The following is a 16,899-nucleotide window of genomic DNA, read 5'->3' as shown; positions in this document are numbered from 1 at the left end:
ACAACTGACCTGATTATTCCCCTCCACTTCCCCCTGAGCCAGAGTTATCTCAGGTTAACTCAGGGAAGAGGCTAAATTAAGCCTTGAAACCAAGCAGACGAACATGACAGGCACTTTGTTTTGCTTGAGTGACTGTGATGATGGGTCTTTGGTTATAAGGGCAGCACTAATTGCATCTTCTTAGACCAACTGTGGCCATCTATTCCCTGGCCTGCAGAGACTGGGAGATGCCAGGTTACCCCACAACACCCACTCATTCATTCAGCACAATTTTCTTAAGTGCCCGCTTTGTGCCTGGCACCGTGCTTGGAGGTGGGGATTCAAAAGCGCTGCCGCCAAGGGCTTTCAGTCTTTCTAAGAAGATAGATGATAAATCAGAGACTCCATTAAAGAGATGACTAGTGCTTGGATAGACATCGGTCCAGGGCAGTAAAGGGAATGAATTTCTAAGGTTCTTACAACCAACTTATCATGACTTTGTGCGAAGTTTGAGGCATGGAATCACCAAAATAAAAAGGGGGTGTCCACTGACGCCTGCAAACTAGCAAACAGACACAACCACTTTGAAAAACTATTGGCCTGACGCATTGGCTCATGCCTATAATCCCAGCACTTTGGGAGGCCAGGGAGGGCAGATCATGAGGTTAGGAGTTCAAGGCCAGCCTGGCCAACGTGGTGAAACCCCATTTCTACTAAAAGTACAAATATTAGCTGGGCATGGTGGCGTGCACCTGTAATCCCAGCTACTTGGGAGGCTGAGGCAGGAGAATTGCTTGAAACGAGACCCAGGAGGTGGAGGTTGCAGTGAGTCAAGATTGTGCTACTGTATTCCAGCTTGGGCTACAGAGCGAGACCTCATCTCAAAAAAGAAAAATTGTTGAGCTGTAGCCACTAACGTCAAATGTATACATACCCTGTGACAGCAGCTCCTTTTCTAGGTCTGTATGTAGTCAATAGGAAATGCACATGTGAATTTTATATTAAAAGAGAAAACTATAAATAAATACTGACCTGTAATTAAAACGTGCAGCAGGCTGCAGTGTTTAAGGAGAAGAGAAATAATATCTGCAGTTTAGGCCAAGCATGGTGACTCATGCTTGTAATCTCAGCATTTAGGAAAGCTGAGGCAGGGGAGTTGCTTGAACCCAAGAGTTCGAGACCAGCCTAGCAACATAGTTGGACCCAGTCTCTACAAAAAAAATTTTTTTAATTTAGCCGGGCATGGTGGTGCATGCCTGTGGTCCCAGCTGCTTCGGAGGCTGAGGAAGGAGGATCGCTTGGATCCAGGAAGTCAAGGCCAAGTGAGCCATGATCACACCAGTACACTCCAGCCCGGACAAAAGAACAAGAGCCTGTGTCAAAATAATAATTAATAATAGTGATGATAACATATGTAGTTTAAAATACACTCATAAAAAAGATAGATATAAGAAATGGGCAGATATGTGATAGAGCTACTATGGAAACATGTTAGTCATGGAGTTGAGATGGTGAGTTTATGGGTGCTCACTGTAAAATTTTTCAGCTTTATGTTAATAAACTTCATATGAAATATTGGGAAAGATGTATACACATGCTTGCCCGGAGATATGTACAAGAATGTTCATAGCAGCATTATTCGTAATAGCTCCAAACTTGAAGCAGTGAAAATGCCCATCAGCCATAGAATAGAGACATAAATCGTGGGTGTAGTGATCCAATGGAATACTGTTCATGTATGAGAGTGAGTGAGCCACAGCTATACACAACGATGTGAGCAGGTCTCACAAACACGGTGTTGAGAGTAAGAAATCCGACTCGAAAGAGGATGTGCTGGGTGATTCCATTTACGCAAAATTCAAAACCAGGCAAAACTCATCGGTGGTGTTAGAAGCCATGACGGTGGTTTTTAGGAGGTAGGGATAGTGACTGGACAGGGCACTGTGGGGGGCTCCTGGGTGCTGGAGGGCTCTGTTTCTTGGTCTCAGTGCTAAACAGATATGAAAATGCATCAAGCTGTACATTTAGACTTTGTGCACGTTCCTGTATGTTTACTATACATCAGTAAAAGCATACGAGGGGAGAAAATGCAGGAAGATCAAACGAATCCAACTAGAAGCTTTCCCTATCCAAGCTATTGGGGTAGGAACCCACTGTAGGCCTCTCTAGTAAACCAGAGTTGTGAAGATATGAAACTTGCCTTTAGGGCGTTCATTTGTTCACTGAGGCATACATTCATGTTGCATCAGTCCCTCCATTCTTCACTGATGTGCTTGCCTCTCCTTCATACAGATGTTCATTCATATACACTGTGCTCCGGATCCAGATCTGCTCTATAAGGAACGACCCAGCCCCTTCAGGAGCTCACATGCACAGAGAGGCATGCCGCATTTCATTTCCCAGCCACATTTCCACATTCCTGGATTCCCATTTGTGATTCTTCCTGGGTATGTGCTCTAAGTTAGCATTTGAATGAGAGAAACAGAACCAGTAAGATAGATACAGGTGCATGTAAAGAGATGTCTTATACAGAACTGACTCATGATTTTGGAGACCAGCAAGCTCTGAGATCTGTCGGGTGAGTCAGCAAGCAGGAGACCCAGGATAGCCGGTGGTGTGGTTCCATCCGAAGCTCTGCAGGCTCAAGGCCCAGGAAGAGCTGCCTGAAAATTGACAGTTCGAGTTCAAAGGCAGGAAAAAGCAGTGTCCCAGCTTGAAGGCAGGCAGGCAGGAGGAATTTGGGGGGATGTCGCCTTTTCGTTTCAGTCGGGCCTTCAGCTGATTGGCCAGTGACCACCCACATTGAGGAGGGCAGTCTGCTTTCTTCAGTCTCCTGATTCAAATGTCAATCTCATCCTGACACACACATCCAGAATATCACATGACCAACTATCTGGGCATGCATGACCCAGTCACGCTAACACATAACCATCATCAAACCCTGAAGCATGAAAAGCCTTCTGGCTCTGAAGGTGCAGCCCTGTAATGGAGGAGGTGGAGCCAGGGGCCTGGCCTGGTGCACATCACATCACAAGTGGATGCGCTGTCACCAGCACACACTTTGGTCCTATTTTACATTTGGTTTGGATCAGTCATTGGTGGAAGAGAAGGCTTTGGCTGCCCAGTCTGCCTCCTGGATGGTGATGTTTTCTGTCTTAGAAGATAAAAAGTTATTTTGATTATTGCAAAATATATCATGCATACAAAAAGAGTAGCTGGAAGATATGCCTGCAGTTTAAAGGAACAGTTTAAAGCTTAGCAGATGGCAGATGACTAGTATCGGAAGGCCACTGGTTCCCCGCCCTAATGGCAGCCTCTCCACTCTTGCCTGGAGAAAGCCACTCTCTTGAGTTTTGTGCTAGCCATTTTTGTGCTAATCATTCTGTTGCTTTTTATGAAAATCAAAGAGCACATCTCTAAAACAATCTAAAACAATAGATGACTTGGTTTTGCCTATTTTGAGCCTTTAAGACTCAAACTGCTGCACAAATGTGTCTGCCATGTGCTCTTTCCCTCCGCTGAGTGTCTGGGCTTTGTTCGTGTTGTTGCGTGTAGCTGCCATTGATTCATTTCACTGGCATATAATATTCCACTGTAGAGACTGACCACCACATGTTCACCTGCTCCCCGCTTGGTGCTTATCTGTGTAACTTCCAGTTCTCAGCTATGGCAGTTGAAGCCCATGGGACCAGTCCTGCTCACGTCTCCAGATGCACAGAAGTGAGGCTTTCTCTAGGGTAGACACCAGGCAGAGCAGGTGCCCAGTGGTAGAATATGTCTCTTCCCTTTTCTAGCTAATGCCAGGAAATACTCTGGAATGATTGTAGCAGTATCTATTTCTACCAGGGATTATGAGAATTTCTCATGGTACTACTCATCCACACTGTGCATAGACCCCTTACCATCCTGCCTGGTGTTAATGAATCACCTTCCCTGGCTTCCAGCCACCCCTACCCATACCGCAGTCAGAGCTTTAGTATGGTGGGACTGTGATGTCCCCTGCGTACTTCGTGGATACTCAGGACAGCACGCTTCTTGGGTGTAACACAGTATGTGAGCGTGTGTGAAATTCCCATCACAGGGCGGAGGGCACAGACTTTCATTTGACTGCAGTGCAGCTGTCCCGGTTTCTCCTTCAAGGGAAAGGAAGAAAACAAGCTCAACCAAGTGGGCAGTGCCCGGGTAGACTCTAGGCTCCTCTTTCAGCACCAATGTCAGGACGCTCACCTTCTAAACTGATGAGCCGTGTTCTGCCATTTTCCCATGGCCGAGAGCAAGGTGTCCCAAGATGGGATCCGTGTATGTGATTTGTCATTCCTCTGCCATGGTCTCGCCTGCAATCATGCGATCACCACCCCCTGCAGCTCTGCCTGGCTTGGAGGGGATGCTTATAAATGACCATCTTTTGTGCTGTCTCTTTCCAATTACAGGTTAGCCTGGCGAGGAAGATAAAGACATTTACAACCAAGATGGTAATCACGAGTGGAAATGATGAAGACAGAGGAGGTCAAGAAAAAGAAAGCAAAGAGGAGAGTGTCTTGGCAATGCTGGGGATCATTGGGACCATTCTGAACCTGATTGTGATCATATTTGTCTATATATACACCACCCTGTGAATGGCCCAGAACATCCTCAGCGCCCTCAAGATGGCCAAAGACAGGAGTCCTGCGTGTTGGCGGATCACTGGCCGAACCCTGCAGGAACAAGCAGGCTTGACCCAAACACGCCGCCCAATCAAATGCACCTTCACACAGTATAAAAGGTCACACAAATAGACCAATCCTGCTGCAGGGAGCAGAAGACACTAAAGCACAATGATTCCAACAAAACTCATTCACAGCACTAGGAACTCAATGTCTTTGGCAGGGGGCCTAGAAGAATGATTGGAAGACCAGCCTCTGACACCATCGGTGAGCAGATGGGTGCAGACATTCATTATTCCAGATCGCTGACAGATATCACATATTTGAAAAGATGAATAGGGCGGACATGGCTCAGATGCGTGTCTCCCAGGACAAGTGTTTCATCTTCACTTGATGAGCTATTTAGTGGAAAAACCACAGGGGCAACCCTTTGACAGGCATCCCATTCATCAAAAGTGTCTATTTGATACCAGGGAGATAACTTATTTTTCTTTTTTCATTGGCTTGACGTGTGTATCTGTTCATATCAAGGTTTATAAATATATATTTTTAATAAATGTGCTCTATTTTTTAGCATGAACCAAATACTTGGAGAGGCACTCCCAGATCCATAGAGCTTTCCTTGGTTTTATCTGCTTTGCCCACGCCCCTCCCCCAACTGCAGATGTTCTCGTCTCATCTTGAGTCTTTTACTTTTGCGCTCTTGTTCTCTCTTTCTCTCTCTCTCTCTCTGTCCTCTCTCTCCTTCTCTGTCTCTCTGCCTCTTTGGTCCGAAGGACATTTTCCCATACTACCAGCCATGGCTTTGGTTGGCGCATGTTTTAAGATTGTCCATTGAGTGGCTTTTTGTTGTTATATCAGAGATATAAAACGATTGTGGGCATGCAGACCTAGATGCACCATATCTTTACTGAGAATTATGCATGAATCAGGGCTGAGTGATAGATCAGCTTAAAATGCAAAGGACTACCTTGAGAAAGAAGAGCGTGGCTATGTTTGCAGATGAACTTTTGAACGGAATATTCTCCTTACTGGTGGCATTATTATTTCATTCTTGTGAACATTTGTTTATCAGATTTTGATTTTAGTGGTCATGTACCGGGAGAGTTGGGAAGAACAAGGCGGAAAGCTCAGTACTAGGTGCATTACTCCTTCCTTTACGAGATACCCAGGATCCTCTTCAAAAGTGGGTGGGGTGTAAATGACGCTTGAACTCCGCCCTGAGAGCTCATGGTGGTTCAGGCTGTGAGGATAGCCCTGTGACAAGTGACTTTTAATGGGCATGAGGAGGGGATTTAATGATTGCCCTAACGGACTGCTGCATTTTAAAGTCCCTGGTTTACACCCACATGAAGCTACTTTCTCTCTGGCAGGGATGGTTGATTAAAAACAAATTAGCTCCCTTCTCCTGGCTCCCTGGAATAGGCCCTTGCCTGGCTACAGTGGCATGGCCTTAATGAGAGAGTTAGTATTCCTTCTGCCGTTGTCAGCTGAATGAGTCCATCTTCGCCCTGCTGATAAAGACATCCCCAAGACTCGGCAATTTCCAAAGAAAGAGGTTGATTGGGCTTTCAGTTCCACGTGGCTGAGGAGGCCTCACAGTCGCGGTGGAAGGTGAAAGGCAAGTCCCATGTGGTGGCAGATGAGAAGTGAACACGTGTGCAGGGAGACTCCCCTTTTTAAAACAATCAGATCTCGTGAGACTTACTCACTGTCACGCGAATAGCTTGGGAAACCTGCCCCTGTGATTCAGTTACCTCCCGCTGGGTCCCTTCCACAACATGTGGGAATTTAAGATGAGATTTAGGTGGGGGCATAGCCAAACTGTATCACCAGCCTTGACCCTGGGCAGAAGCAGCAGCAGTCTGCCGGGCTGGATCAAACGATTCTGAGGCTTCTATAGTCTATACCTCCAGATCTCTCTCTCACCCATGCTATGGTGTCTCAAATTCCACCATTAGAGAGTCCTTTCTTGGGCTCTGTTAAAGGAAACATGCTCTTTTATAAAGCAAATGCCCCTGAGCAGCTGGCCCTGGCATTGATTTATCCGATGTCTTCTCTTCCCGGCCAGAAGGAAGGAAGCTAAGGTGCATATAGGGCATACTGTGTGCCCAGGCACTGTGCCGGATGCTTTAGATACCTAGAGTCATTGAATTCTCATAGTAACGCTGTGAGAGAGAGAGTCTTTCCCACACATTGTAGAGAAGAATAAAGGGCTCAGAGAGATCAAGAAATGTCCCTGAGATCAGACGGCTACTAGTGGAGTCAGGATCCAAATCCGATGTATCTGATTCCTTCGCCCTTGGGGCCTCAGAGGCTGCTGGGCAAGAGAGGAGGTGGAGAGGTGAGAAAGCGCAGGAAGACCACCTCACACCCTTCTCCCTCCCCGTAAAAACCCTGGGAACTTTTTGGACACTGGCAGAATATCATACACTAAGGACAAGAGATGAGAGGAGGCTGGTTAGAAATTAATGTCAGGGAGAAGGAGCTACTCAGGCTCTGTGTGATTCTAGAAAAACTGTATGAAAATTCTGAACAGTTAACAGAATAAACAATAAAGGTGCAATGGAAAAAAAATACTTGATGTCTCTTCATTCAACATTGTGGGATATGAAAAAATTCAATGTCATTCCTTTGCCTATACAGAGTGTTATTTTTTTAAAAAACTGAGTGCGATGCTGTTAAATGGAGACTGTTTTGTTTGGACTATGGAAGCCTCAGTGATTTTGCAAGTATACTCATTTGAAATGTATTGAGGGGGGAAAGGGCCTTTCCAGTCCTCTGCTCCCTGGATGGTTCTTCTAGGTTGTCCTAATCCACAGCCTGGAAATAAAGCTGCCTGTTCAGTGTTGGACAGAGCAGCATCACCCACAGCTCCAGCGTGCCCTGTCCTATTTCCTTTCTAATTCAGTAGAGACCACGAACACGCACTGGGCAAACTCAGCTTTCCCCAGATCTGAAGCCATCGCAAAGGGACATGCAAGGGAGAGGCAGGCAGTGCCCCTCCATCCTCAACATCCGAGTGAGCCCCGAGCCCAGCCTTGGCCAGCAGTACAATACTCAAAACAACCACAAGGCTGTATACTCTACCAAGCACTTTCCACTCATCCCGTGGGGCACAGAATAATCACATGAGATGTGTGTGTTTATCACCACTTTACAAGATGAGGAAAAGAAGCAAATGGACTTTTCCGGAATTGCAGCCAGAACCCAGCAGAAGTTAGGTCTTTGCCCCACGTCTACCAGCTGTCAGCACCTTGCCTGCCCCAGGTGGTGTGTGTGATGAGCCATCTGGCTAGCTCACTCTCATAAGATACGGATTCCCATCACCCTGGCACTTCTCGATCACAATACAGCTGGCCCTGTATTGATCATAATCTAACTGGCCTTTCACCTCTCCCCTGGGGAAGCAACTTTGAACGCTCAGGTCCCAGCAGTGGAGGGCCAGTGTGCTGCCCCATGGCTTGGAGCCACGGGGCACTTGCCCTATGGCCAGAAACCTGGTCCTGAGCCCCATCTCTGCCTCTTTCAATCTAAGTGACCTTGCAGGCGGCTCACAGGAACTCTGAGCCTCAGCTTTCCTCATCTGTATGAGGGGATAACAACAGCCCCACCTGGAGGAGCTTTGTAAGGATTAAAGGAGCCTGATCAGCTGCAGCTGCGAGCACAGGGCCTGGCCCGCAGCTCATGCTCAGGTGAGGCTAAGCTCCTGCAGCTTCATAAAGGCACTCAGGGAGCCACTGGGCAAACATTTTTGGAGGCCCCTCCTGGCCTCGCTCCTTCCAGTCTGCATGGCGCCCTTGCCTGCAGGGAGGCCCAGAGGGGCCTCATGCCAGCCACAGAAATAGTAGCTCACATGGCAGCTCGGTCCTCCTGTCTTTTCATAAATCACACACGCATAGTCACAGTCAAAAAAGAATTACAATTCTAAAAATTCTATACAAGCACTTTTTAAAATTCAGGTAATTCCCAAATCTCACTACCCAGAAGCAACCACAATTAATATTTAGTGTGTAATTTATAGAGCAGGTGGCTTCATATCTGTTTGATGAGTCCACTTTCCTTGAATTTTGAAATCTGCTTGCCCTCAGGCAGGGCACACTCCTCAGCTACTGTCCCCAGGGTCTGCTCTCCACATTTCTATAACTTGGGTCACAAGATGTTCTAGACGACACCTTTGAATGGCTGTCCAGGCATTGACCTATAAACAATAGATTGGATATTGTAATTTACAAAAAATGGCCTCATGCTATGAGCATGGCCCCCAAATAATTTTGTCACTGGCAATTATGGATACGTTTTCATGTCAATGGATCTATATGGGCAAGCCCTTGTGATGGTTGTTTGGTGCTCTGTGGTTTAGATACACTGATGCAAAGTCCCCTGTTCTCTTATTGCTGACCCTTAAGGTCATTGTCAATGTTTTGCTTTGAACCACGCAGCCTTGCTCTTCAAAGCATCCCAAGCATTGCCCTTACCTCCCCCGTGATCCCCTAGAGTGGTCTCTGGTGGTGTCTTTTACAGCAAGTTTCAAGGACATATACCTCTCTCCCTCTCTCCCTCCAACGCTCCCTCCCTCCTTCTCTGCCTCTCCCTCTCCCTCCCTCCCTCTCGCTTCTCCTTCTCCCTCCATCCATCTCTCCCTCTGTCCCTCTCTCCCTCTCTGCCTCTCCCTCCATCCCTCTCTGCATCTCCCTCTCCCTCCATCCATCTCTCCTTCTGTCCCTCTCTCCCTTTTGCCTCTCCCTCCATCCCTCTCTGCCTATTCCTCTCCCTCCCTCTCTCTCTGCCTCTCCTTCTCCCTCTGTCCATCTCTCCCTGTCCCTCTCTGCCTTTCTCTTCTTCTCTCCCTCTCCCTCACTCCCTCTGTCCATCTCTCCCTGTCCCTCTCTGCCTTTCTCTTCTTCTCTCCCTCTCCCTCACTCCCTCTCCTTCTCCCTCTGTCCCTCTCTCCTTCCACCCTTCTCTGCCTCTCTTCCTCCCTCCCTGCCTCTCCTCTCTCCTCCTTCCCTCTCTCTCTGCCTCTCCCTCAGTCCCTCTCTCCCTCCCTCCTTCACTGCCTCTCCCTCTCTCTGCCTCTCCCTCTCCTCCCTCCCTTCCTCTCTCCCTCTCCCTCCTTCCCGGTCTGTCTCTGTCTCTCTCTCTTCCTCTCCCCCTCTTCCATTTCTCCTAGTCCTTCTCTGCCTCTTCTTCTCCCTCCCATTCTGCCTCCCCTTCTCCCTCTGTCCCTTTCTTTATTCTTCCCTCTTTCTCCCTCCCCTTCCTCCTCCTCTAAGCACCAGGGCATCAGCTCACTTTCCTCTCCTTTACATGTGGCCACCCCCATGCTTGCCTGGGTGGGGGGGCTCCCTTCCTACCAGCTGCCTGCAGAGCATGAGAAAGCCATCCCCTTCCCCGTCTCTCTGTTCTCTGTTCTCCGCACCAACAATCCCATTGGCCCTTTAGGCACTTTCCTAACAGCGACTTCAGGAGCCCAGACTGGCTAGGAGCATGCCACGAATTGGGAAGAGAAAGTTCCAGAGGCCAAATTCCCGGTTCCTCTTCTAAAAGAGCTCACCTAGGAGACTTGTGGCCTCTACCTCCCTAAAGGCAGGATCCCTGTAACAGGACACCTCCAGAAAGATGCCCGTGTGGTCCGGGAGACCCTCTGGCACTGCTCTGTAATGATTCCTCCCTGTCATGGGAAGCAGATGGGATGAACAGACTGTCAATATTTTCTGTTGTTCATAAACATGTTACATAAAACTGTGGATACTTTTCCCAGAAGATGGGCTACATGTTGCCGCAAGAAACAAGATTCTGTAACTGTCAATTTTCTCTTAAAAGACTTTGTTAAGAGGTGTGCTTGTTTACTTTCTCCATTTCCTTAGGGAGTCATGGGGAAACTTTTCCAGAATGAGAGTCACAGTTGCATGTCTCCATGGGAAAGTAATAAAATCTCATTGTCCCTCTCTCCCTGACACAGCAGTCCACCAGGTACATAGCTCAGCTTCAAAGCCCGGGCATCCAACTCTGTCATCCACTCCTGACTACCAAGAAGACAGCACATCTCAACATCCTGTTGGGGCACTGGCAACATCCCACCTCCCAGCCAAGAGCAGGAAGCAGGGGGGTCATAGCTGAATAGCCCTAAGCATTGCAGTTAATCAAAAATAAGAGGACAGCGCTTTTAACTAGGATCTGTCTCACTGGGACTAAAGGAATCAAAGTTAGAGCAAACACAGAGAGGTGAGTCAGCCTTAATTCTGGCAAGATTTAAAGCCGACACTTTATGTCTCCCTTATCTCATCTCTCTCTTAACCAGGAAGGGGTTGTTTCTAGCACGAAAGGCCGAAGGCACAGATTGACTGACCCATCCGTGTGGGCCAGCCACAAATCCAAGCAGACAGGACATTTCATCGCCGAGACCTCGAGCCAGGGAAGGTTAACTTCAGGCGCTTCCTCACAAGCCTGCGCATGCCAGAATGAACAGTGGTGTCTTCTATTGGAGTGGATATGTGGTTAGCTTGCCTAGCCCCTCGGTCACTTTCCGAAGAGATTCATAATTCTCACAACAGAAACCAGGCAGCCGCCACAATGCGGCGTCCTGCCCACGGTTACCATAGCTCTCTCCCCTTCTCACCATCCAAGCCTCTGTTGTCATAGCCTCTGGAGTCACTGCCTGACCGAGGTTGGCCATGTTCTTTTTTTCTTTCTTTTCAGATGGAGTCTCTCACTGTTGCCCAGTCTGGAGTGCAATGGCATGATCTTGGTTCACTGCAAACTCCACCTCCTGGGTATAAGTGATTCTCCTTCCTCAGCCTCCCGAGTAGATGGGATTACAGGTGACCGCCACCACGCCTAGCTAAATTTTTTGTATTTTTAGTAGAGACGGGATTTCACTATGTTGACCAGGCTGGTCTTAAACTCCTGACCTCGTGATCCACCCGCCTTGGGCTCCCAACGTGCTGGGATTACAGGTGTGAGCTACCACACCCAGCTGTGGCCATGTTCTTTCTTTGGTAATTTTGTTTTCGTTTCTAAAGAGCCCACTTTAGTGTTTTTAGGTCTAAGGACTGTATTGTGGAACTTTGGTTCTGAAGTTCTGAGACTGCCTCAGTGTGGAAGAGGAATGTGAACTCAGCTTCAAGAGGCTGTTCTGGCTTCATGCTGGCTTGGCCACCCAAGCTGCCAATAGTTCTCACCTATCACATCTTCCACCAGAAAAGGTGATGGATCATTCCATTGCCTGTGAGTACTGAAGCTGTAAGTGTATGCAGAAAGCCAATCCTCACTCCTCAAGGACCATCCCCCTTTTTTTCTGAGAGCCAGGAAGTTATCCTGAAATGGAACTGGGATTCAGAAGTAGAAAACCTGTGTTCAAGTCCCAACACTGCCATGTATTGACTATTGATCTTAGATCACACCTTCAATGTTGCTGAGCCTTCATCTTGTTTTGAGTTTAATAATTCTGGTCTCTCAGTGTTGTGTGGATTACATCTTTATTTAGTATCATTTGGGGAACCGAGAAATGTGTCCTTCTGCTAGCAGTTAATCCCAGAAATTACAAATTATATAGAGATGATAGATAGATAGATAAAAAGTAAATACATAGCAGAGATGAAAGAATTTATAGAGATAGATATATTTAGATAGATATGTGTATTTAAATTTTTTCAGATGCAACAATGTTTCAAAATCCTTTTATTGTCAAAATTAAGCGCGGTTTCACCTGGGGTGGTGGCGAAGGTCTATGTGATTGGAAAACTAAATATTAGGAACCTAGAAGTAGCTACATACTGAAATGTAAGCACAATGGTCTCTTCCTCAGTGATTTGAGATTTGAACGCTGTCTTCTATCCATAAAGAGAACAAACAGAAATATTTATTCATAAGGCAAAGGTGTGTGTGTTGCAATTTCAGAGCCCTCTGTGTAGACAGATAGCTTAACCTCTTTGTTCCAGGTGGTCCTCAGAAGAATTTTTGTGGCGTGGATGAGACAGGACACCTCACACCAGTCACAGTCAGGAGTTAACCACATCCTTGTGCTCCTGGGCCGGAGCTCACGTCTTCTCCTCTGCCTCCTTACTTTTGCAGAGACATAACCAGTCACAGCTGCTGAAATAAGTCACCATAGTGTTCTGGGTCTCTGTGCCAGTAGATGACATTTAAATTTCTGAGGTTTATCATTTCTCTGGGCCTCAGTTTCATTATCTACAAAATGGGATGCCCCCTGGCAAGGGCTTTGTAAGGATTTGTAGATCGTGCATGCCCAGCGCATAGCATGGTCCTTAGCACATGCAAGGTGCTTGCTGAATGAAAGTTATTATCATTATTTCCCAAAGACGTAGGAGTAACAGGCTCCATTCAGCTTCTTCAAGATTAACCTTAGTAGCCACCTCTAACCACCAGCGCATCACTCTAGACCCCTCTTGCTAAGTGAGCTCTCACTGAAAAGTGTATGGAGCTTAATGGTTCTACTACTTACTAGCTGTGTGGACTTAAGACAAATGAATTGTCAGAGGGTTTTTTGCTTAGAGGACACAATGACATCTAAATAGAATCTCCAGAGATGGATAAAAACACACTAGACTAATTGTTGCTCCTTGCAGTAAAAATACTTCATATTATTCAACTATGCCTCCAAAAATTTAGGTACAGCAAGGTTTGGGAGTCTAATCCTAGATTCTCCCTTCTGTTTCCTTTCCTTCTTCCAGAGTTGGTCTTCAGCTGGTAGGAGCCAGTATAGATGTATTGGGTGTCATGGCCGACACCTGTTCTGATTGGTTAGGAGCTTGTTCTTACTAGCTGGTGCCCATGCCATACGGGGGAGTAGATATTTTAAATATCACTTAGTTCCCGTCTATTATCTTATCCCCAGTCTTCCCAGAAAAGACCAGTAGACTCCTTCTTTTGCAATATCCTCCATTACTGCTTTCCCAACCTCTTCCAGCCCCCGCCACCTCTCATGCCTCCTGCCAGGTACAAGACTCTTTGAGGCAAATACTGCTGCAGGTGTTCTTATGATTCACTCAGTAGTGCCAGTCATGATGCCATCCATGCCCAGCTTCCTCTCTAGTGGTGGCTGTCTTGCCATTGGGAAGCACTCTGCAGGAAAACAGTACCAGACTCTTGTTTGCTCAAGAACAGCCCCTATTTTGGTCCAAGGATGGATGCCTGACCCAAGCATTGAGCTTTCCATGGACAGTCCGAGGACCCTTGATGTATGTATATAGCTTGCCTTAAAAGGATGGGCTGAGCCAATCCAGTTGCCAAGAGATAGAAATAGGAGATTCTAGTAAAAATGTAGGTCAGAAGAATGAATATATTGAGAGCTTGCATGACATACAGAGGGATGGGAAACTCTAAGGGACTATGCATGCGTAAAGACTTGAGTAAGGTGACCAGAAGAGGAGCAGAAAACATGGACAGTGTGGTAGATTGAATGATTTGTTCTAATTGGTCTAATTATAACGCTAAGAGTTATATGTTATATATGGATGATATAATAGAAAAGAGTTATGTATTATATATAGATGAAGAAAGTGTCGTGTGTTCTCCCTTTCATCCTCTCCCATGGCTTAAGAATGGCAAAGTTTAATTTCCCAGCTGTGTGCTTTGGGTTTGGCTACATAGCTTGCTTTGGCTAAAGGAATGTTAGTGGATGTGATGCAAGTGGAGCTTGGCATGTGATTTTACATTTGGATTTTTTCCTTTTCAGCTTCTGACATCATCATGAGAGAATGTATTCTGGGTGTCTGCTGCCACCACAACCTGAGTCTGGAAATGACACACCAGTATGATGGTTAATATTGAGTGTCAACTTGATTGGGTTGAAGGATGCAAAGTATTGTCCCTGGGTGTGTCTGTGAGGGTGTTGCCAAATAAGATTAACATTTGAGTCCCAATGGACTGGGAAAGGCAAACCCACCCTCAGTCTGGGTGGGCATTCATCTATACCAGCTGCCAGAGCGGCCAGAATGAAAACAGGTAGAAGAACGAGGAAAGACTAGACTGGTTTAGTCTTCTGGCCTACATCTTTCTCCTGTGCTGGACTTCAAGTTCTTCAGCTTTGGGACTCAGACTGGCTTCCTTGCACCTCAGCTTGCAGACGGCCTATTGTGGGACCTCACATTGTGACTGCGTGAGTCAATACTCCTTAATAAACTCCCCTATTTTAGTTCTGTTCCTGACTAATACAACAAGGATCCAAGTTTTTCCAGGAAGCCCGCACACCTGCAGCCTGCAAAGAACCACCCTTGTAAACCCAAAGACACGTGAATGCAAGATGCTGTATACCACTGGGATTCTCTGGTTGTTTTCAGCACTCGCTGACACAAGCAGAGAGAGGCGGATACACCATGACATGGAGAAGCTTCCATTTCAGACACTCCCCAGTTGAATTGTCCTGAACCTAGCAGCACCCTATTCCTCCTCACTGATTTCTGTGGAAGTTTTTCTTATGTTTGTACAATGAACTTTCACTTTCATTCAAGAACATAATCTTAGAAGAGGCTTATTCGGTTTTGTGGGTTCTACTATTTGGGTTTCCTCCTTAAGAAAAAGAATGCAAAATCACAAATGAAAAATTAGCTGCTAAAGGGAACTTTTTTAATAATTTAAAAAAAAACCCACAACAAATTACCTATTTTAAAACTCTGAAAGGGCTTCTTCTTTGGACCATGATGGAGTAAATGATACCAGATTAGCTGTCTTGCCATAAACAACTAGAAACTAAACAAAATATATAAAGCAACTGCTTTCAGCATCATTAGGCAACAGGAAGCACAAGATTTTGATCTCTGACAGAGGGGAATGAGATGGGCCCTAAGATGACCCTGGCATTCTACCTGGAGGCATGATCTGGATCATGGTATGGGAAGGAAGAGCCCAGGCAGAGTACAACAGTGTCACTGAGCTGATGAGACAGAAACCAGAGTTTGGGGCTGCTGAGGTGCCTGAGATCTGCAGTGTAGAGTTGGAGAAAGACAAACTTCTCAGGGAAAGATCTCCAGAAACCTGCATAGGAGTTCCCTTAAGTTTATTGCAATATAATATGTTATGTGTTAGAAGGCTAATCAAGACTCCTGAGCCCTGGCAGAGAGTAGCTGCTGGGAGAGTCTGTGAGCTAAACAGAGAGTCTGGATATCAAACAGTGCCAGGACATATAGGAGTTCCAATTATCCAGAGTAGAGAGGCTTTGCTACCTGCACCATGCATCTGAGGCCCTCTAAAAGTCATGCCATAGAATCAAGACTACCCTAACTCCCAAGTAAAGGTTAAAACAGCCTATAAAAACAAATCACGCAAGTAAATTAACTGCCAAATAAAACCAAATACAATATTCTATAAAGAAAGATAACAAAATCCAGATTCTCAACAACATGGCATCCACAATTTCAAATATGCAATAAAAGAAGTACGACACAAACAAAAAAGAAAACAGACCCAGAGATAACAGGGACTTTGTAATTAGCAGGAAAAGACTTCAAAGCAGTTGTTAAAATGTATTTTAGGAATAAAGGAAAAGATGGACATAAGGAATAAACAGATGAGGACATTCTCATAGAGAAGTGAAAGTTATATAAAAAGACGAAGTGGACATTTTAAAACCAAAAAAGACAATATCTAAAATAAAAATAAAAATTCACTGGCTGGAGTTAATGGCAGTTTAGATACTACATAAGAAAATGTCACTAGACTTGAAAACAGGGCAATAGAAACTGTGCAAGCTGAAGTTTAAAGAGAAAAATGGCTTAGAAAGAATGAAGAGAGTCTTGCTGACCCATGAGACACATCAGGCAGTCTAATGTATTGGAGCCATAGGAGAGGAGAGAAAGATTGCCACAGAAATGTTCTTTTAGAATAACAGCAAAAAATATTTCACATTTTATAAAAAATGTTCAACTCAGAGAGCCAAGAAACTTAATAAATCCCAAGAAAACCACAGCAAGATTCATCATAATCAAATTGCTGAAGACCAGTTATTAAAAAGGAAACCTTAAAAGCAACTATGGGCTGGGCACGGTGGCTCACACCTGTAATCCCAGCACTTGGGAAGGCCAAGTGGGTGGATCACAAGGTCAGGGGATTGAGACCAAAATGACCATCATGGTGAAATCCCACCACTACCAAAAAATAAAAAAATTAGCTGGATGTGGTGGCATGTGCCTGTATTCCCAGCTACTCGGGAAGCTGAGACAGGAGAATCACTTGAACCTGAGAGGTGGAGGTTGCAGTGAACTGAAATCATGCCACTGCACTCCAGCCTGGACACAGAGTGAGATTCTGACAAAAA

The 16,899-nt window shown here is 45.9% G+C and overlaps 1 long non-coding RNA gene across 1 annotated transcript in view; it reads left to right on the top strand.

Moving 5' to 3' along the window:
* Window positions 1-7,198, top strand: part of LOC119471153 — a 49,012-nt gene extending 41,814 nt beyond the window's left edge. Inside the window, exon 2 of the long non-coding RNA XR_005200185.1 lies at window positions 4,410-7,198. This is a non-coding gene — a long non-coding RNA (uncharacterized LOC119471153). The remainder of the gene's footprint in view (window positions 1-4,409) is intronic.
* Window positions 7,199-16,899: the final 9,701 nt, after the last annotated feature.

The sequence above is a fragment of the Cebus imitator genome, unplaced genomic scaffold, assembly GCF_001604975.1.
Source record: "Cebus imitator isolate Cc_AM_T3 unplaced genomic scaffold, Cebus_imitator-1.0 Scaffold52, whole genome shotgun sequence".
NCBI lineage: Eukaryota > Metazoa > Chordata > Mammalia > Primates > Cebidae > Cebus > Cebus imitator.
This window is presented reverse-complemented; position numbering and strand designations above follow the sequence as displayed.